This window comes from Triticum aestivum, chromosome 1D (genome assembly GCF_018294505.1).
Source record: "Triticum aestivum cultivar Chinese Spring chromosome 1D, IWGSC CS RefSeq v2.1, whole genome shotgun sequence".
NCBI lineage: Eukaryota > Viridiplantae > Streptophyta > Magnoliopsida > Poales > Poaceae > Triticum > Triticum aestivum.
Window position 1 is genome coordinate 59,837,704 of NC_057796.1, and position 23,822 is coordinate 59,861,525.

The 23,822-nt window shown below is 44.0% G+C and overlaps 1 pseudogene; it reads right to left on the bottom strand.

Annotated features, from left to right (window-relative positions):
* Positions 1-304: 304 nt before the first annotated feature.
* The window catches only part of LOC123157811 (endoglucanase 14-like), a 29,250-nt pseudogene continuing 5,732 nt past the window's right edge, over positions 305-23,822 (bottom strand).

Below are 23,822 nucleotides of genomic sequence, written 5' to 3' on the forward strand. Positions count from 1 at the left end.
ATGCATGCTTGGATGCTGGTGTCTTTTTGCTGACGTCCGGGAAAGGCAATGTGGTGAGGCTTATGCCTGCGCTCATCGTGTGGGAGAAGGATCTGAAGCAAGCTGCAGAGGTGATAAGGGAATGCCCACCTGCTCTTGAAGCCTCTACCCCTGGTGATAAGGGAATAAAATGTCAAGTTGGACTATTGTGATGTTGAAGTTCTATTCAAAGTTTGGAAGGAAACAATTCCTGTGTTGTTGTCGGTATAAGTCTTTTACAAGGATGGCATGGACATTGCACATCTCTTGACTGAAAACAGGAACATCAGTTATGCAGAAGCCTAGCAAGAACTCCGACGATGGGCGCGACAGTGTAGGTCGATGGCTCGCCTTGCTGGTAATTTCCCCGAGAATCGTCGTAATGGTCGTTGTTGTCAGGCCCTCCGACGATGGCACCGTCGAGCACATTCAAGTTGGGCGCAGACCTGTGGAAGTAGTCGGCTCCCTTGCCGCAGGAGATCTTCCCCGGGTTGTTCTTGGTGGATGGCAGCGAGGCGCCGCGGTGGTGCGGCTGCAACGGGTACCGCTTTCCAACCCCAACCATGTAGCTCATCTTCATGGGGTTCTTGCCAAGGATGTAGTCAACCTGTGACCGTGCGAACGAGACGAGCTGCGCCGGCGGCAGCCTCACGCCGCCGCACTGCAGGGAAGCCCTCGCCGCCGCCAGTTGGTCGGCGTGCGTGACGAGGACGAACATCGCCGTCGTGACGTCCTGCAGGTTAGACCAGGGCTGCAGGTAGAGCATGCCGCCCGGGGTTAGCCGCCCGCTGCGGCCGTCGCCGTGCTGAAGGACGTTGCAGAGGAAGCTCTCCACGTTGCTCCTCATCTCGGCGTGGCGGCCGTTGTTGGGCAGCTTCCCTTGGAGGATGAGCTGCAACATGGCCGGCACACTCATCAGTTACTGAAACTAAAAGTTGCCGTCGGCCAGACCTACTAGGATCATCATGGTACACTTACCTTGGCGACCAGTGCCTGGGCTCCGACGAACTTGTCATCCCAACCCAAGGACTGCGGCACCCCGCCGACGTTGTTGGCGCCGGCGATGTAGGCCTTGTACTCCTGGTGGCCGGTGGCGATGTAGAGCCAGATAGCTGCCCACAGCAGCTCGTCCTGTTCCAAACAAGTTTCAGTATTTTGCTTTACAATTATGCTATGTTTCTGTTCATTATTATGACATTAATTAGTGATGTGCTTCCTACCTCGTCGCCGCTGCTACTGTAGAAACTTCTGGCCGATGGAATGCTGTTCTAGTAGAGGCCACGGTGGTTCTTGGCGAACTGAAACAACTGCAGAAGCAAGTGACTCAAGAAATTAGCTGATACAGTTTCGTCTGTCTGTGTGCACAAATACAAGTCCACCTTCAGTTTCCTAGCAATAATTAATTCATTTGACATTCATTTTTTGCCACTATATGACCACAGAAGCCGTCCAATTTGTGTTGTGCATGCATATAATGGCCCAATTTAAAGGGCAAATTAATATGTGCGCCGCTCTATTTTCTTACATAGTGCGGCCATCCATGGTGTAATTACACCATGATTACCTACTGTTTTTTGACCATCCATTGTATAATCTCTCTGCATGTAAGTAATGCGCACCTGTTTCGCGTGCTTCAGAAGCGTCGACGCGTACCGGGGGTCGCCGCGCGGCCCCGTGAACGCGACGGAGGCCACGGCCAGCGCCGCCGCCGTCTCGGCGGCGACGTCGGAGCCCGGGTGGGTGGTGTTCACCATGTAGGACCTCCGAGGCGTGTCCATGTCCTCCGGCCGCTCCCAGCACGCGTGGTCGGAGTCGCCGTCGCCGACATTCACGTAGAGCACATCGGGGCGGGCGTGTGCCTTGGCCAGGTAGTCGGCGCCCCACCGCACCGCCTGGAGCGCGTGGCCCAGCTCCCCCGCCGCGGCCAGCCGGCTCCGGTGCTCGACCACGCTCCACGACAGCATCGTCACCGTGAACGCCATCGGGAACCCGAATTTGACGTTGTCGCCGGAGTCGTAGTAGCCGCCCGTGAGATCCACCTGCACGTCGATCGATCAAGCATGTCAGCATGCACGAACCAAACATGTACAACGTACCACACATGCATGCATCGCCGACGTGCTTACCCCGTGGTCGGCGCCGTCCTTGAGGGCCGAGTTTCCGCGCCACTGGACGCGCTGGGTCGGCGGCAGCCTGCCGGAGCGCTGCGCCTCGAAGTAGAGCAGCGACTTGGTGAGCGCGGCGGCGTAGTCCCGCTGGGCGGCTCCGCACGCCATGGTTGCCAAAAACCCTACCACGGCGGCTACGAGCAGCAACCCTAGCGCTACTCACCATCTTCGTCGTCCTCGGCGTTAACTAGCTAGTAGTTTCTTTCCACTTAGGTCCTACCGTTGTATTGTATTGTACCACCGCGTTGTGTGTGCAGTGGAGTGATCAGCGAGTATGCTATGCTCCTCCCGTCGATGGGACGACTGTATTTATAGGCGCAAGTAAGGAGATGGGCGAGGAACAAGCTAGGTTTCAATCCACTATGAATTGGTGAAACAAATCCGATCCATCAGAAATGCACGCATTGATATCCTAGAATAATTACGCGCCATGCATGTGCGGGTGTTGATTTGTTTTGACGATGTGCGGAGATTTTGTGACCTTCAGAAACCGGGTGCCAAATGTAAACATATCCTCCCCGTATCTGAACTTATTTGGCGGAATTAACTTTATTGGAGAAGGTCGATATTTCCTACAGCCAGTTCATATATTTTTCGGACACATTTCAGATCATGCATTTATCGGTGTATATGGATCTCTTTTGCGAATAAAAGGACTATATTGATTACTCTGAGTTTTTTATACTATCTTTGGAGATCGAAGAGTTAACACACAAGATGGACAATGAAAAACGTCGCACTGCACTGCGCCTGCCTGACTTGGTCTTCTTGAGTGAGAGAACGGATGGATATCATTATTTTAGAAAAGGACTATGGATATCTGGGAATCAATGACTGAGCTCTTTATCTTATTGCACAATATGACATGGGTAGAAGGGGTTTGCTACAATTGGCAACTTTTATGTGAGTTTGAGAAAACACGAGATTAATCCATGAGATAACACCCTAAGCTTCCATCAAACAAGCAACACTACAATACAATTAAGAAGCCTATTTAGAACATGAGCAATGTGAGGGCTGTCTAAGAAGAAAATAATTACATTATTGCATTTTTTTGAGAATGACATTCTTGCCATTAATCGGTGCTCATCCTTCTCTTTTGCCCTTAATTTTCGTGTGTGCCCTTATGCTCTTGCTCTTGTCATGATTTCGTCCTGTCGAAACCGTTTGACCGTTAATGCGACGTTGGATTGACTGTTCTACCCCTACGATACCACTCGCTGATGCGTGGGACCCAGACATAGCTCGATCACATTGGCCAATGCCATGTGGGACCCAACACATCTATCCTTTTCAAATGGCATATCACATAATTGAACTTAACACGGTATTAAGCAACAACTCATAGTACAAATGACATACCACAAAATTGAACTCAACACTTCACTTAATTATATAGCAGTTCATAGTTAATACGAGTCAATCGAATTGAACCTTCAAATCCAAAATACAACCCTAAATAGTTTGAACTACACATAATTAAACTTCACTAACTAAACATCGCCGAAACAGGAGGGAGGCTCCAAAGCCACCTAGTTGTCATCCCGGGAGCCGGATGAGGCTGCCTACCGCCTCGTCCACCTTATAAAAGGAGATGACGCTGTCGCCCTCCGAACAATTGCCACCACCCAAAACTGTGGCCTCTCAGCGTTGAGATGTTTTTCTTTCTTATTAGTCCTGATAATCTCGGTATGCCACTTGCACGTGGGGGCTCAAGGTAGTATAAGAATATTGATTCCCCTGGTATTAGAGCATCTCCAACAGATGATGTATAATAGGGCACCCAATGATAGTTTTAGGGCACCAGATTTTGTGTGTGTAACAGATGATTTAAAATAGGGCACCAAACATTTCTGCCATAGCAAATGATGTAAAATAGGGCATATAGTCATTGCATATTAGGATATTTCAAAATACCAAATGTTCTAACTTAAACACAAGTTCAAATTAAACGTGATAACACTACGAAAGTACTACGATAGACTCAGTACTATCCACACACTATTCATCACCATCATCTCCATCGCCGCATGGTTCCAAAGCTCCATGAACGACTCAATCTCTCTATCGACCTCGAACTCTTCTTCGTCGTCGTCGGACTCAAGCATGATCACAGAGGGGCTTGCCTCGTCCTCCCCCTTGATCACTGAGAGGCCAGTTCTTTAATTTTTCGGACACGTTTCAGAATGCATTTATCGATGCATATGGATCTCTTTTGCAAATAAAAGGACTATATTGATTACTCTAAGATTTTTATACTATCTTTGGAGATCGAAGAGTTAACATACAAGATGGATAATGAAAAACGTCTCACTGCACTACGCCTGCGTGACGTGATCTTCTCAAGTGAGATATCGGATGGATACGTTGGAATCAATGGCTGAGCTCTTTAGCTTCTTGCACAATGGGATGGGTTTTTACTACTCCAATAGCCAATAGATTAGTAGTAGTTTCTGGGCCTCATAGAAGGGGTTTGCTTCAATTGGCAACTTTTCTGTTAGTTTGAGAAAACAAGATATCAATCCATGAGATAACACCCTAAGCTTTCATCAAAGAAGCAACACTGCAATACAATTAAAACGCCTATTTAGAACATGAGCAATGTGAGGGCCATCTAAGAAGAAAATAATTACTCTTTATAATAGATCTGGTCCTTTTCGAAAAAAGAAGCCTATTTAGAACATGACCAATGTGAGGGCCGTCTAAGAAGAAAATATTTACATTCTTGCCTTTTTTTAGAGAATGACTCCGTCCTCTCAAAGCCGTTTGACCATTAGTGCGACGTTGGATTGACCGTTCTGCCTCTGCGAGCCCACTCACTGATGTGTGGGACCTAGACCTAGCTCGATCACAATGGCCACTGCCATGTGGGACCCAACACATCTATCCTTTTCGAATGGAATATCACATAATTGAACTTAACACAGTACTAAACAACAACTCATAGTTGCAATGACATACCACAAAATCGAACTCAACGCTTAACTTAATCATATACTAGTTCATAGTTAATACAAGTCAATTGATTTGAATCTTCAAATCCAGAATACAACCCTAAATAGGTTGGAGTACACATAATTAAACTTTACTAATTAAACATCGCCGAATCAACAGTGAGGCTCCAAAGCCACCTAGTCGTCATCCCTTGAGCCGGATGAGGCCTCCTACCGCCTAGTCCACCTTATAAAAGGAGATGACGTTGTTGCCCTCCCAACAGTTGCTACCACCCAAAACTTAGGCCTTTGAGCATAGAGATGTTTTTTTACCGGTCCCGACAGTCTCCGATATGCCACTTGCATGTGGGGGCTCAAGGTTGTTCGAGTTCGCCCTCAGGATCGATCACATCAAATCAGGAACATACACAACAGAAAAACGGATAGCCAAGTATACGTCTCGTACCCTAAAATTTCCTCTTTAGTTTTTTCCTTTTCTCTTCGTTGTTACAGATCTCACGCAACGCTGCATATATATACGCATAGCCAGGACTAACTATCCTACTCGAAGCTGACTCACCCAAGTCAACATGTACCAAAACTAGCACACAGAACCGACTCAACCGAAACTATTCCAACTATATGATGCACCGCGCGTTGCTGCGGAAATTTATTACATATTTTTCGAGTAACATGCTAGTCAATAAGATGATAATAGTTGGATATAATATTATAATACCTCAACACTGCTGCAGGGATTTGTATGAATTAATTGTACCAAGAATGACGTTAGGATGTACTGGAAATTTCCTAAAGATCCCACGTGTGTGGCAATGACTGCGACCAAAGAATCGGCGACAATATGCATGTTTAGCATCTGCAGCAACCAGCAGAAGGCATAATAAAGTAGAACAAAGTATATCATAGAAAAGAAAGATAAAGGGCATAAATATGATTTCTTCTTTCAAACTCCAAGAAGCTATTACTCAGTTTCATACATGTAACTAAGAAAACAGTAGTAAAAATGAAAATTGGTTGTCAACTTTTCTCAAGAACATCTTCTCAGATCTAAATGCTAGTAGAAGGATCGACAAAAGCTTACAATTACGGATAAATGTCAAATTTGGTGCTTGCAAAGATTATCTGAATTATTCCTTTGACGGTTGAGTTAGTGAACATCATGTTAAGAGGTATAGGTCTGATTGATACCAAGAACGTGATGCTCAAATGCGTTGTAGATAAATCAAATAGATATCATGCATACTGCGGGACTAAATATTTTAGGTGGCTTCAAGAACCTAACTAACCCTGTTAAGTTGCATATGCCTACAGTAGTTCTTAGCAGCTGCACTGGGGCTGGTCAAGGGGACTGGTCGAATAGCATGACCCTACGAAGAACTTTCTGGGATATCCATTTTGTGCATTCTTACGAACATAGGGCCTCAATAAAAATATTTATTAGAAACCTGTTATCAACTAATGGAATAATGGTCATTTTGTTTCGTCCGGCGTGCTAATCAAACTTAACACTGTTGTAACGAACTGGCTTATACAATCGATCTTTTTTTGGAAATGGAGGCGTACCCCCGACCTCTGCATCATAATGATGCATGCAGCCATCTTATTAAAAAATCTCAATGTATCACAAAGTCATAAAGGTATTACAGCTCGTAAGCGGAGCAAAACAAATAAAAGAAGTACATGCTCAAAATCACAACCAGTAAAGCAAAATAAAGGATAAGCTCCCTAGACTCCTATCCTATTATGCGACCGCCATCCGAACCGGTTGAATATAGCCCGTGCTACCATCTCCCACTGGTTGCACCCAGTAACCAAAGGCTCCCTGGAGTCCATAGGAGTGAGTAAGGACTACGTACGGATCCATGCGGTAGCTCTGAAGATAACCTGCAAGAAAGTTAAATTGTGTTGTCTGATAAAAATCAAATCATTCCTACAATTCCATATAGCCCACAGAAGCGCACATATTCCAATCCGAATACGAGCACGTTCCAAACAACGATTCAATGTCAACTGGAGGAGTAATGTTGAAGGCTATATGAATGGTTCTCCAAAGTAATTTGGCGAGTGGGCATTCAAGGAATAGGTGTCGTATTGTTTCATCATGATCACAAAAACAACAACGTGAACTACCTACCCATCGCCTCTTGATTAAGTTGTCCTTGGTGAGTATTACTTGCTTCTGGAGAAACCACATAAAAAATTTAATACGGAAAGGCACCTTAATCTTCCAAATATGCAACAATCTTGAGATTGGGCCAGAATTAATCAAATCCATATAAAAAGATTTCACCGTAAAAAACCCCATTCTTAGCTAGCGTCCATTGCGTCGAATCCGGCTGGTCAGAAAGTTGAACATCTATCAATCTCCGAACCAAGTGCAACCAGGCATTCCATCGCTCACCAACTAACGCATGTCTGAACTGAATATTCAAGGGGATCGTTTGGAACACCGTGGCTACGTAATCCTCCTTGCGTTGCACAATGTTATAAAGGGTGGGATATTGTACGGCCAGGGGTGACTCTCCTAACCACGTATCCTCCCAAAATCTTGTTGACATCCCATTGCCAACCAAGAATTTGACCCTACGAAAGAACAAATCCTTCGTTCTCATAAGCCCTTTCCAGAATGGCGAGTCGGTTGTGAAAGTGCAACTATCCCTGGGTGGTTTTGGTAATTATTAACAACATATAGCTCATTGAGCTAATGATATTTCAAGATAAATATTTCAGGAGAGCTCAATGATTGGCATGGCATGGATTAGGAATGTGGACCCCTCAAAATGCTAAGGACACATATTGGCTCAAGCTCAAGACTCTATATTTTATTTTTAGTGATCCAAGATCACATTGAGTCCATAGAAAAAGCCAATACTATTAAAAGGGATGAGGTGTTGCTTAATGGGTTACTTGCTCAAAATGCTTAATGATATGCTCCAAAACCCTCAACCACTTTCTCATATGACATATGTCCCAAACCAAAAGTCAAACTCGGCCCCACCGAAACATTCTATCCGGCGCCACCAAGTTCTCTTGACATAACCACTGCCACAAACCCTAGCCAGTTCGGTCTCACCGATAGGGATCTCGGTCTCACCGAGATGGGGTTGCAAACTCTCTGTTTCCCTTCATAACGTTTCGGTCCAACCAAGATGAGCGATCGGTCCCACCGAGTTCGAAATGCAAACTCTCTGTTTCCCCTTCGTAACGTTTCGGTCTCACCGAGATGAGCGAATCAGTCCCACCGAGTTTGCCTGGCCAACTCTCTGGTTAGCTTATTACCAAAATCGGTCCTACCGAGTTTGTGTAATCGGTCTCATCGAGATTACATTATGCCCTAACCCTAATGAAATCGGTCCCATCGAGTTGACTTGTCGGTCCCACCAAATATCCTAACGTTCACATTTTGAACTAAATCGGTCTGACCGAGTTCCATTATTCGGTCCCACCGAGTTTGGCGATTTGTGTGTAACGGTTAGATTTTGTGTGGAGGCTATATAAACCACTCCACCCACTCTTCATTCGTGGAGAGAGCCATCAGAACATGCCTACACTTTCAGCATACATTTTCTGAGAGAGAACCACCTACTCATGTGTTGAGGTCAAGATATTTCATTCCAACCACATAAATCTTGATCTCTAGCCTTCTCCAAGTTGCTTTCCACTTAAATCATCTTTCCACAAAATCCAAATCTGAGAGAGAGAGAGTTGAGTGTTGGGGAGACTATCATTTGAAGCACAAGAGCAAGGAGTTCATCATCAACACACCATCTATTACCTTTTGGAGAGTGGTGTCTCCTAGATTGGTTAGGTGTCACTTGGGAGCCTCCGTCAAGATTGTGGAGTTGAACCAAGGAGTTTGTACGGGCAAGGATATCGCCTACTTCGTAAAGATCTACCCTAGTGAGGCAAGTCCTTCGTGGGCGATGGTCATGGTGGGATAGACAAGGTTGCTTCTTCGTGGACCCTTCATTGGTGGAGCACTCCGTGGACTCGCGCAACTGTTACCCTTCGTGGGTTGAAGTCTCCATCAACGTGGATGTACGATAGCACCACCTATCGGAACCACGCCAAAAATCTCCGTGTCTACATTGCGTTTGCTCCCTCCAAACTCCTTCCTTTACCTTCATGTGCAATGTTTTACATTCCGCTGCTATACTCTTAGACTTGCATGTGTAGGTTGATTGCTTGACTAGTGCTAAGTTGCTAAAATCTGCCAATACTTAAAATTGGGAAAAGGCTAGATTTTTATTTGGTCAAGTGGTCTAATCACCCCCCTCTAGACATACTTTCGATCCTACAAGTTGGTCTCATGGTAACCTGGGCTACCGTTTTCGACTGCAAATATTTATTGCGCAAAATCTGTGCCCCCATGCCTTCCGGCTCTGTCTCCAACCTGTAGAGCCATTTGCTCATAAGGCGTTTATTCTTGATTTCTAAGTTCTCAATACCCAGACCGCCCTAGTCTTTTGGCCGAGAAAGGATGTCCCATCGCGTTAGTCGGTATTTCCTTTTGGCCTCATCTGACTGCCCGAAGAAAGGAGACCTGAAGAAATCAAGTCGCTTACGTACCCCTTCCGGAATTTCGAAGAAATATAGTAGGGACATCGGCATACTGGTCAGTACCGAATTAATCAGCACTAGCCGACCTCCATAAGACATATTAAGTATGGGGAAAAAAATGCCAACACACAGTAGGTGTGTCTCATGACAGAAACATCGACCCATCTCTGAACATGCTCAAGGAAGCCAAGACAAACATATTCAATAGGCCAAGTGCATGATATAGTAAAGAAGCAACAGACTAGAGGAAGTGTGAGAATGGAGAGATCAGGAACATGGTACGTGTTGCAGCCGAACTATGTTACAATTTTGTGACCTTCAGAAATGCACGCATTGATATCCTAGAATAATTACGCGCCATGCATGTACGGGTGTTGATTTGTTTTGACGATGTGTGGAGATTTTGTGACCTTCAGAAACCGGGTGCCAAATGTAAACGTATCATCCCCGTATCTGAACTTATTTGGCTGAATTAACTTCATTGGAGAAGGTTGATATTTCCTATAGCCCAGTTTATATATTTTTCGGACACGTTGCAGATCATGCATTTATCGGGAATAAAAGGACTATATTGAATACTCTGAGATTTTTATACTATCTTTGGAGATCGAAGAGTTAACATACAAGATGGATAATGAAAAAGGTCACACTGCACTACGTGCATGACTTGATCTTGTCAAGTGAGAGAAGGGATGGATATCTGGGAATCAATGACAGAGCTATTTAGCTTCTTTTTTTTGCGGGGGAGCTATTTAGCTTCTTGCACAATATGAGATGGGCTTTTACTACTCCAATAGCCAATAGATTAGTAGTAGTTGTTGGCCTCATAGAAGGGGTTTCCTACAACTGTCAACTTTTCTGTTAGTTTTTGAAAACAAGATATAAATCAATGAGATAACACCCTAAGCTTTCATCAAACAAGAATCACTGCAATACAATTAAAAAGCCTATTTAGAACATGAGCAATGTGAGGGCCGTCTAAGAAGACAATATTTACATTCTTGCCTTTTTTGGGAGAGAATGACATTCTTGCCATTAGTTGGTGCTCACTCTTCCCTTTTGCTCTTTTATCATGATTTCGTCCTGTCAAAGCCGTTTGACCATTAGAGCGATGTTGGATTGACCGTTCTGCCCCTGCGAGCCCACTCATTGATGTGTGGGACCCAAACCTAGCTCGATCACATTGGCCACTACCATGTGAGACCCAACACATCTATCCTTTTCAAATGGCATATCACATAATTGAACTCAACACATAGTATTAAACAACAACTCATAGTTCCAATGAGATACCACAAAATTGAACCCAACACTTAACTTAATCATATACCAGTTCATAGTTAATATGAGTCAATCGATTTGAACCTTCAAATCCAAAATACAACCCTAAATAGTTTGAAGTACACATAAATAAACTTCACTAATTAAACATCGTTGAAGCAGGAGGGACGCTGCAAAGCCACCTGATCGTCATCCCGAGAGCAAGATGAGGCCTCCTACCGCCTAGTCCACCTTATAAAAGGAGATGACACTGCTGTCGTCGCAAAAGTTGCTACCACCCAAAACTTTGGCCTTTGAGCATAGAGGTGTATTTCTTATTATCAGTCCCGATAGTATCCAGTATGCCACTAACACGTGGGGGCTCAAGGTAGTATAAGAATATTGATGACCTTGATATTAGAGCATCTCCAACGGATGATGTATAATAGAGCACCCAAAGAAAGTTTTAGGGCAAACCGTTTTTTTCTATGTATCAGATGATTTAAAATAGGCCACCAGACATTTTCCGCCATAGCAGATGATGTAAAATAGGGCACATGGTCATTGCATATTAGGAAATTTCGAAATACCAAATGTTCTAACTTAAAGACGAGTTCAAAATTAGACATAATAACACTACGAAAGTACTACGATAAAATCAGTACTACGCACGCACTACTCATCACCGTCATCCCCGTCGTCGACATGGTTCCAAAGCTCTATGAACGACTCAATCTCTCTATCCACCTCAAACTCTTCTTCTTCGTCATCAGACTCAAGCATGATCACAGAGGGGCTTACCTCTTCCTCCTCCTTGATCACCGAGAGGCTAGTCTCGTCCTCCTTATTGATCGCCTTCTAGCATTGCGCGTCCTGCTCCTCAGCCCAGCGGTGCGTCACAACATCCTCAGCTCAATGGCGGCGGTGGAGCGGTGTCCGATGTCATGGGAACGATTCTGACAGTCAGAAGTAGGGTACAAACAAGGGCTGATCCTAGCTACGACGCAAGTGTAACACAAGGGTTTTATGAGTTTGGGCCCCTCTCGGAGGAGGTAACAACCCTACGTCTCGAGCTCTGGGGGTTGTGTTTTCTTCTTGTATCTGGTGATTATATACCATGGATGCCAACCCTTGTCTTAATGCTACGGGGAGCTTATGTAGAGTGTGCCACCCGTTGGGCTAGCTACGTTACGGAGGGATTTGATGATTGAAGTCATTATAGGCATTACTCTTAGTAACTGATGCATTGAATACTAATAACTCATGAAGACATGCGCCTCTTGATGCTTCAGAGACCAAGCTGTCTGTCTGTCTTCCTTTGTCCAAATCCTCATGGACTAGCCGAGTGTCTTGACGCATCCAACGTTGGGGAACGCAGTATTTCAAAAAATTTACCTACGATCACGCAACATCTATCTATGTGATGCATAGCAACGAGCAGGAGAGTGTGTCCACATACCCTCGTAGACCGAAAGCGGAAGCGTTAAGTAACGCGGTTAATGTAGTCAAACGTCTTCGCGATCCAACCGATCAAGTACCGAACGCACGGCACCTCCGCGATCTGCACACGTTCAGCTCGGTGACATCTCTCGAACTATTGATCTAGATGAGGCCGAGGGAGAGTTTCGTCAGCACAACGGCATGATGACGGTGATGATGAAGTTACCGACTCAGGGCTTTGCCTAAGCACTACAACGATATGACCGAGGTGGAAATCTGTGGAGGGGGGCACCGCACACGGCTAAAACAATTGTTGACTTGTGTGTTCTTGGGTGCCCCCTGCCCCCATATATAAAGGAGCAAGGGGGAGGCCGGCCGGCCCTCATAGGGCGCGCCCCAAGTAGGATTCCTACTAGGAATCCTATTCCTAGTAGGTTTCCAACAAGGGAAGAAAGGGGGAAGGAAGGAGAGGGAGAGAGGGAGAGGGAAAGAGGGAGGCACCGTCCCCTCCTAGTCTAATTCGGACTCCTCAAAGGGGGGGGGGCAGCCAGCCCTAGGGCCCCTCTCCTCTCTCTCTCACAAGGACCATGTTGGCCCATTAGTTCCCCCGGGGGTTCCAATAACCCCTCGGCACTCCGATATTTATCCGGTGTCCGAAAAACATCGTCCAATATATCAATCTTTATGTCTCGACTATTTCGAGACTCCTCGTCACGTCCGTGATCACATCCGGGATTCCGAACAACATTCGGTACATCAAAACACATAAACTCATAATACCGATCGTCATCGAACGTTAAGCGTGCAGACCCTACGGGTTCGAGAACTATGTAGACATGATCGAGACTCATCTCCAGTCAATAACCAATAGTGGAACCTGGATGTTCATATTGGCTCCCACATATTCTACGAAGATCTTTATCGGTCAAACCGCATAACAACATACGTTGTTCCCTTTATCATCGGTATGTTACTTGCCCGAGATTCGATCGTCGGTATCTCAATACCTAGTTCAATCTCTTTACCGGTAAGTCTCTTTACTCGTACCATGATGCATCATCCCGTAACTAACTCATTAGTCAGATTGCTTGCAAGGCTTATAGTGATGTGCATTACCGAGAGGGCCCAGAGATACCTCTCCGACAATCAGAGTGACAAATCCGAATCTCGATCTATGCCAACTCAACAAACACCATCGGAGACACCAGTAGAGCATCTTTATAATCACCCAGTTACATTGTGACGTTTGATAGCACACTAAGTGTTCCTCCGGTATTCGGGAGTTGCATAATCTCATAATCATAGGAACATGTATAAGTTATGAACAAAGAAATAGCAACAAACTAAACGATCATCGTGCTAAGCTAACGGATGGGTCTTGTCAATCACATCATTCTCTAATGATGTGATCCCATTAATCAAATGACAACTCATGTCTATGGCTAGGAAACTTAACCATCTTTGATTAACGAGCTAGTCAAGTAGAGGCATACTAGTGACACTCTCTTTGTATATGTATTCACACATGTACTAAGTTTCCGTTAATACAATTATAGCATGAATAATAAACATTTATCATGATATAAGGAAATATAAATAACAACTTTATTATTGCCTCTAGGGCATATTTCCTTCAGTCTCCCACTTGCACTAGAGTCAATAATCTAGATTACACAGTAATGATTATAACACCCATGGAGTCTTGGTGTTGATCATCTTTTGCTCGTGAGAGAGGCTTAGTCAACGGGTCTGCAACATTCAGATCCGTATGTATCTTGCAAATCTCTATGTCTCCCTCCTTGACTTGATCGCGGATGGAATAAAGCGTCTCTTGATGTGCTTGGTGCTCTTGTGAAATCTGGATTCCTTTGCCAAGGAAATTGCACCAGTATTGTCAAAAAAGATTTTCATTGGACCCGATGCACTAGGTATGACACCTAGATCGGATATGAACTCCTTCATCCAGACTCCTTCATTTGCTGCTTCCGAAGCAGCTATGTACTCCGCTTCACACGTGATCCCGCCACGACGCTTTGCTTAGAACTGCACCAATTGACAGCTCCACCGTTCAATATAAATACGTATCTGGTTTGTGACTTAGAGTCAGCCGGATCAGTGTCAAAGCTTGCATCGACGTAACCATTTATGACGAGCTCTTTGTCACCTCCATAAACGAGAAACATATCCTTAGTCCTTTTCAGGTATTTCAGGATGTTCTTGACCGCTGTCCAGTGATCCACTCCTGGATTACTTTGGTACCTCCCTGCTAAACTGATAGCAAGGCACACATCAGGTCTGGTACACAACATTGCATACATGATAGAACCTATGGCTGAAGCATAGGGAATGACTTTCATTTTCTCTCTATCTTCTGCAGTGGTTGGGCATTGAGTCTGACTCAACTTCACACCGTGTAACACAGGAAAGAACCCTTTCTTTGCTTGATCCATTTTGAACTTCTTCAAAACTTTATCAAGGTATGTGCTTTGTGAAAGTCCAATTAAGCGTCTTGATCTATCTCTATAGATCTTGATGCCCAATATATAAGCAGCTTCACCGAGGTCTTTCATTGAAAAACTCTTGTTCAAGTATCCTTTTATGCTATCCAGAAATTCTATATCATTTCCAATCAACAATATGTCATCCACATATAATATTAGAAATGCTATAGAGCTCCCACTCACTTTCTTGTAAATACAGGCTTCTCCAAAAGTCTGTATAAAACCATATGCTTTGATCACACTATCAAAACATTTATTCCAACTCCGAGATGCTTGCACCAGTCCATAAATGGATCGCTGGAGCTTGCACACTTTGTTAGCATCCTTTGGATTGATAAAACCTTCTGGTTGCATCATATACAACTCTTCTTCCAGAAATCCATTCAGGAATGCAATTTTTACATCCATTTGCCAAATTTCATAATTATAAAATGCAGCAATTTCTAACATGATTCGGACGGACTTAAACATCGCTACGGGTGAGAAGGTCTCATCGTAGTCAACTCCTTGAACTTGTCGAAAACCTTTCACAACAAGTCAAACTTTGTAGACAGTAACATTACCGTCAGCGTCAGTCTTCTTCTTGAAGATCCATTTATTCTCTATGGCTTGCCGATCATTGGGCAAGTCAACCAAAGTCCACACTTTGTTCTCATACATGGATCCCATCTCAGATTTCATGGCCTCAAGCCATTTCGCGGAATCTGTGCTCATCATGGCTTCCTCATAGTTCATAGGTTCGTCATGGTCAAGTAACATGACCTCCAGAACAGGATTACCGTACCACTCTGGTGCGGATCTTACTCTGATTGACCTACGAGTTTCGGTAGTAACTTGATCTGAAGTTACATGATCATCATCATTAGCTTCCTCACTAATTGGTGTAGGAGTCACAGGAACTGATTTCTATGATGAACTACTTTCCAATAAGGGAGCAGGCACTATTACCTCATCAAGTTCTACTTTCCTCCCACTCACTTCTTTCAAGAGAAATTCCTTCTCTAGAAAGGATCCATTCTTAGCAACGAATGTCTTGCCCTCGGATCTGTGATAGAAGGTGTACCCAATAGTCTCCTTTGGGTATCTTATGAAGACACATTTCTCCGATTTGGGTTCGAGCTTATCAGGTTGAAGCTTTTTCACATAAGCATCGCAGCCCCAAACTTTAAGAAACGACCACTTGGGTTTCTTGCCAAACCACAGTTCATAAGGTGTCGTCTCAATGGATTTAGATGGTGCCCTATTTAACTTGAATGCAGCCGTCTCTAAAGCATAACCCCAAAACGATAGCGGTAAATCAGTAAGAGACATCATAGATCGCACCATATCTAATAAAGTGCGGTTACGACGTTCGGACACACCATTACGTTGTGGTGTTCCGGGTGGCGTGAGTTGCGAAACTATTCCGCATTGTTTCAAATGAAGACCAAACTCGTAACTCAAATATTCTCCTCCATGATCAGATTGTAGAAACTTTATTTTCTTGTTATGATGATTTTCCACTTCACTCTGAAATTCTTGAACTTTCAAATGTTTCAGACTTATGTTTCATCAAGTAGATATACCCATATCTGCTCAAATCATCTGTGAAGGTCAGAAAATAATGATAAACGCCGCGAGCCTCAATATTCATTGGGCCGCATACATCAGTATGTATTATTTCCAATAAATCTGTTGCTCGCTCCATTGTTCCGGAGAACAGAGTTTTAGTCATCTTGCCCATGAGGCATGGTTCGCAAGTACCAAGTGATTCATAAGCACGTGATTCCAAAGAGTCCATCAGTATGGAGTTTCTTCATGCGCTTTACAACAATATGACCCAAACGGCAGTGCCACAAATAAGTTGCACTATCATTATCAACTCTGCATCTTTTGGCTTCAATATTATGAATATGTGTATCACTACTATCGAGATTCAACAAAAATAGACCACTCTTCAAGGGTACATGACCATAAAAGATTTTACTCATATAAATAGAACAACCGTTATTCTCAGATTTAAATGAATAACCATCTCGCATCAAACAAGATCCAGATATAATGTTCATGCTTAACGCTGGCACCAAATAACAATTATTCAGGTCTAAAACTAATCCCGAAGGTAGATGTAGAGGCAGCGTGCCGACAACGATCACACCGACTTTGGAACCATTTCCCACGTGCATCGTCACCTCATCCTTAGCCAATCTTCGCTTAATCCGTAGTCCCTGTTTCGAGTTGCAAATATTAGCAACAGAACCAGTATCAAATACCCAGGCACTACTACGAGCATTAGTAAGGTACACATCAATAACATATATATCACATATACCTTTGTTCACTTTGCCATCCTTCTTATCCGCCAAATACTTGGGGCAGTTCCGCTTCCAGTGACCAGTCCCTTTGCAGTAGAAGCACTCAGTCTCAGGCTTAGGTCTAGACTTGTGCTTCTTCACTTGAGCAGCAACTTGCTTGCCATTCTTCTTGAAGTTCCCCTTCTTCCCTTTAACCTTCTTCTTGAAACTGGTGGTCTTGTTGACCATCAACAATTGATGCTCCTTGATTTCTACCTCCGCATCCTTTAGCATTGTGAAGAGCTCAGGAATTGTCTTATCCATCCCTTGCATATTATAGTTCATCACAAAGCTTCTGTAGCTTGGTGGCAGTGATTGAAGAACTCTGTCAATGACACTATCAACTGGAAGATTAACTCCCAGCTGAGTCAAGTGATTATGATACCCAGACATTTTGAGTATATGTTCACTAACAGAACTATTCTCCTCCATTTTATAGCTGTATAACTTATTGGAGACTTCATATATCTCAATCCGGGCATTTGCTTGAAATATTAACTTCAACTCCTGGAACATCTCATATGCTCCATGACGTTCAAAACGTCGTTGAAGTCCCTGTTCTAAGCCGTAAAGCATGGCACACTGAACTATCGAGTAGTCATCAGCTTTGCTCTGCCAGGCGTTCACAACGTCTGGTGTTGCTCCTGCAGCGGGTCTTTCACCTAGCGGTGCTTCCAGGACGTAATTCTTCTGTGCAGCAATGAGAATAATCCTCAAGTTACGGATCCAGTCCGTGTAGTTGCTACCATCATCTTTCAACTTGGCTTTCTCTAGGAACGCATTAAAATTCAAAGGAACAATAGCACGGGCCATTGATCTACAACAACATAGACATGCAAAATACTATCAGGTACTAAGTTCATGATAAATTAAAGTTCAATTAATCATATTACTTAAGAAATCCCACTTAGATAGACATCTCTCTAATCATCTAAGTGATCACGTGATCCAAATCAACTAAACCATGTCCGATTATCACGTGAGATGGAGTAGTTTTCAATGGTGAACATCACTATGTTGATCATATCTACTATATGATTCACGCTCGACCTTTCAGTCTCAGTGTTCGAAGGCCATATCTGCATATGCTAGGCTCGTCAAGTTTAACCCGAGTATTCTGCACGTGCAAAACTGGCTTGCACCTGTTGTATGTGAACGTAGAGCTTATCACACCCGATCATCACGTGGTGTCTCGGCATGACGAACTGTAGCAATGGTGCATACTCAGGGAGAACACTTATACCTTGAAATTTAGTGAGAGATCATCTTATAATGCTACCGTCGAACGAAGCAAAATAAGATGCACAAAGGATAAACATCACATGCAATCAATATAAGTGATATGATATGGCCATCATCATCCTGTGCCTTTGATCTCCATCTCCAAAGCACCGTCATGATCACCATCGTCACCGGCTTGACACCTTGATCTCCATCGAAGCATCGTTGTCGTCTCGCCAACTATTGCTATCACGACTATCGCTACCGCTTAGTGATAAAGTAAAGCAATTACATGGCGATTGGATTGCGTACAATAAAGCGACAACCATATGGCTCCTGCCAGTTGCCGATAACTCTGTTACAAAACATGATCATCTCATAAAACAATTTATATCATCACGTCTTGACCATATCACATCACAACATGCCCTGCAAAAACAAGTTAGACGTCCTCTACTTTGTTGTTTGCAAGTTTTACGTGGCTTCTACGGGCTTAGCAAGAACTGTTCTTACCTACGTATCAAAACCACAACGATTTTTCGTCAAGTGTGTTGTTTTAACCTTCAACAAGGACTGGGCGTAGTCACACTCGATTCAACTAAAGTTGGAGAAACAGACACCCACTAGCCACCTGGGTGCGAAGCACGTCGGTAGAACCAGTCTCGCGTAAGCGTACGCGTAATGTCAGTCTGAGCCGCTTCATCCAACAATACCGCCGAATCAAAGTATGACATGCTGGTAAGCAGTATGACTATTATCGCCCACAACTCTTTGTGTTCTACTCGTGCATATAACACCTACGCATAGACCTGGCTCGGATGCCACTGTTGGGGAACGCAGTATTTCAAAATTTTTACCTATGATCACGCAAGATCTATCTATGTGATGCATAGCAACGAGCGGGAGAGTGTGTCCACGTACCCTCGTAGACCGAAAGCGGAAGCGTTAAGTAACGCGGTTGATGTAGTCGAACGTCTTCGCGATCCAACCGATCAAGTACCGAACGCACGACACCTCCGTGATCTGCACACGTTCAGCTCGGTGACGTCCCTCGAACTCTTGATCCAGCTGACGCCGAGGGAGAGTTTCGTCAGCAGGACGACATGATGATGGTGATGATGAAGTTACCGACGCAGGGCTTCGCCTAAGCACTACAACGATATGACCGAGGTGAAAATCTGTGAAGGGGGGCACCGCACACGGCTAAAACAACTGTTGACTTGTGTGTTCTAGGGTGCCCCTGCCCCCGTATATAAAGGAGTAAGGGGGAGGCCGGCAGGCCCTCATAGGCCACGCCCCAAGTAGGATTCCAACTAGGAATCCTATTCCTAGTAGGTTTCCAAAAAGGGAAGAGAGGGGGAAGGAAGGAGAGGGAGAGAGGGAGAGGGAAAGAGGGGGGCGCCGCCCCCTCCTATTCCAATTTGGACTCCTCAAGGGGGGTGCGGCCATCCCTAGGGCCCCTCTGCTCTCTCTCTCACAAGGCCCATGTTGGCCCATTAGTTCCCCCGGGGGTTCCGATAACCCCCCGGCACTCCGATATTTATCCGGTGACCCCCAGAAATAATCCGGTGTCCGAATAACATCGTCCAATATATCAATCTTTATGTCTCGACCATTTCGAGACTCCTCTTCATGTCCGTGATCACATCCGGGACTCCGAACAACCTTCGGTACATCAAAACACATAAACTCATAATACAGATCGTCATCAAACGTTAAGCGTGCGGACCCTACAGGTTCGAGAACATGTAGACATGATCGAGACTCATCTCCGGTCAATAACCAATAGCGGAACCTGGATGTTCATATTGGCTCCCACATATTCTATGAATATCTTTAGCGGTCAAACCGCATAACAACATACGTTGTTCTCTTTATCATCGGCATGTTACTTGCCCGAGATTTGATCGTCGGTATCTCAATACCAAGTTCAATCTCGTTACCGGCAAGTCTCTTTACTCGTTCCGTAATGCATCTTCCCGTAACTAACTCATTAGTCACATTCCTTGCAAGACTTATAGTGATGTGCATTACCCAGAGGGCCTAGAGATCCCTCTCCGACAGTCGGGTGACAAATCCTAATCTCGATCTATGCCAACTCAACAAACACCATCGGAGACACCTGTAGAGCATCTTTATAATCACCCAGTTACGTTGTGACGTTTGGTAGCACACTAAGTGTTCCTCCGGTATTCGGGAGTTGCATAATCTCATAGTCATAGGAACATGTATAAGTTATGAAGAAAGCAATAGCAACAAACTAAACGATCATGGTGCTAAGCTAACGGATGGGTCTTGTCAATCACATCATTCTCTAATGATGTGATCCCATTAATCAAATGACAACTCATGTCTATGGCTAGGAAACTTAACCATCTTTGATTAACGAGCTAGTCAAGTAGAAGCATACTAGTGACACTCTGTTTGTCTATGTATTCACACATGTACTAAGTTTCCGGTTAATACAATTATAGCATGAATAACAAACATTTATCATGATATAAGGAAATATAAATAACAACTTTATTATTGCCTCTACGGCGTATTTCCTTCATCCGGGTGGATGAATGTCTTCCGAGTGGATGAATGTCATCCGAGCGAAATGAATCTTGATTACCACCCGTCTGGATTGGTATCCCAGGGATTTCGGTGTCTGGTGTTGTGGGCCCTAAATTCGTCCTAGATGTACTCTTTATGACCCTACTTGTAGTGGGAAATGGCAACCCCAACATTAGCCACAGAGTTCGTTGAGATTTTGTAGAACGAGTGTACTAAAAACTTGATTCGGCCCGAGTACTGCAGAGGCACTCGGCGCCTGTCGTCAAGCTTTAGTTAACCATTTGAACAAAACTCCAACGGATTCTAGACCCAGTGCTTCTCGACTGATCGGGGATTTTTTTTTTTTGGGAAGGTCATCATGGCTAGATTTATTGATCATCAAATAAAGATACATCGTCTATGAGTTTGTTAACTAGACAACCCGGAGGATCATCCAACCATGAGCTAGAGAATTTATTACAATAACTAAACTTAGCTAGCACATGCTTCGCTTGATTTGCCGATCTATTACAATGCTTAAACTTGACCTTCCCAATTGTTGCACCAGCATCAATGCACTCCACAAAAATAGCTGCTACCGCGTCCCACCATCTTGTCTGTCCATTACAAAATTTTATGACATCTCTCATGTCTGACTCAGCCTCAACCCGGTGGAATCCCATATTATTAGCAAAAACTAGACAATCTCTTATGGCCGGAGCTTCAATGGTAACCACATCTGCTGCAATGGGAATAAACTTACATTGGGACACCAAAAAAGTTCCTTTTCCATCTCTCAAAACAGCAACAGTTGCTCCAACGCCCTCATCGGTATAATATGGCGCATCTACATTCCACTTGATGAACTTTGGCTCTGGCTTTACACCAACACGGCACATAATTTGCTATCTTCTTGGCACAAGATTTCTAGAAATTATTAGCAATAGCCAGGACTAACATGGACCATCTTGCTGGTGGGGGACATGGATCATTGTGAGTAATTCAGCGGCGCATCCACCATAGGTACCCACAGCCGACAGCAATAATTTGTTTGAGGCTAAATCAGGCATTAGTTGATAAGGTGATTCCGGCTGTAGCAGAAAATGCTCAAGGATCACTGAACCGGAACGGTCCAGCGTGAGACCCATATATAGATATAATATCACTTATTCCCAACCTCCGCCATAGTTGGTGTGTGTGGGAACATTGGAAAAAAAAAGATGCCTGGTATCTTCACTATGCTGATGGCAAATGGGACAAGCTCCTGTTGACCCAACATGACAGTTAGCAAGGATACCTTTTAAAGGGATAATTCCATGGAGTAGGCGCCAATAGAAAATTGAAACTTTACGCACAAGTTTGCATAGCACACTCCATACTGCGGGCGAGTTTGAACTTCCTGGGGTCGTTGTAGTGTTTGCATGCCGTCTATAAGTATGTAACCACTGAATATGGTACGCTGATCTGACTGTAGAAAGACCTTTCTTTTCCCGGTGCCAAGCTATGAAATCATCGAACGCATTGTGGTTCAAAGGAATTTGAAGGGATCCTGCAAATGTCTACTGGATTAAAAATTCATTTGATCAACTCCTCATCCCATGTTCCCACGTTTGAATCAATTAGATCACTTACACTTGTCAACAGTTTATGACCACGGGGTGTAATGATCTTCCTATCTGGGCTAGAAGGGATCCATGGATCACTCCAGATATTAACCACCTCTCCTGATCCAATTCTCCATATATAGCCTCTTTCAAATACTTCTAGTCCCTTCATAATGCTTTGCCATGTAAATGATGAGCCATTCTTCAAACTTGCTTGCAGAAGGCTACTATTTGGGAAATATTTTGCCTTCAATATCTTTGCACACAATGACTCTGGATTTGTAATAATTCTCCGACACAGTTTCGCCAACATTGCCAAGTTAAAAGAATAAAGATCTCTAAATCCCATTCCTCCCTCACTTTTTGGATAACAAAGTTTCCACCAAGCATACCAATGCATCTTTTTGTGTTCCTCATCATCTCCCCACCAGAACTGGGCAATAATATCAGTTATCTCCTTACATATGCCTTTAGGAATGCAAAACACATACATAGCAAAAATAGGAATAGCTTGGGACATAGCTTTAAGTAGAATCTCCTTACCCCCTGTAGACAATTGTTTTTCCATCCATCCTTGGATTCGCTGTCTAATTCTGTCACAAAAGTGTCTGGAGCAATCACTCCTGTCAGCCCCAACTAATGCAGGTAATCGCAAATATTTATCAGAAAGTGCCTCACTATCAATATTTAACTCTTGACAAATTTCAGATCTTGTGAGGACACTTGTATTAGGACTGAAGTAAATGCTTGATTTTGCCGAACTCGCCATCTGACCCAAACTCTGGCAGTAGGTATCTAGAACTTGCTGTAAGGAAGCTACATTTAAAACATCTGTTTTCATGAGAATCAAAGAATTGTCAACGAATAAAAGGTATGATACTAACGGTGCATTTCTACACACTCTAATCCCCTCTATGCCACCAGCTTCTTCTTCAAACTGCAATAAACTAGACAATCCCTCTACGCAAAGGAGGAATAGATATGGGGACAAAGGGTCCCCTTGCCTAATCCCCCTAGTAGGGGTAAATATATCAGTCTCATGTGAATTGATTCTTACTTTATACCGCACTGATTCAACACAAGCCATCATCATCTCAATCCATTGTTCATGGAATCCAAGCTTCTGCATCATGTTTCTCAGAAATATCCATTCAACCCGGCCATAAACTTTATGCATATCCAGTTTAACTGCACACAAACCTGCTTGGCCGGATCTTTTATATTT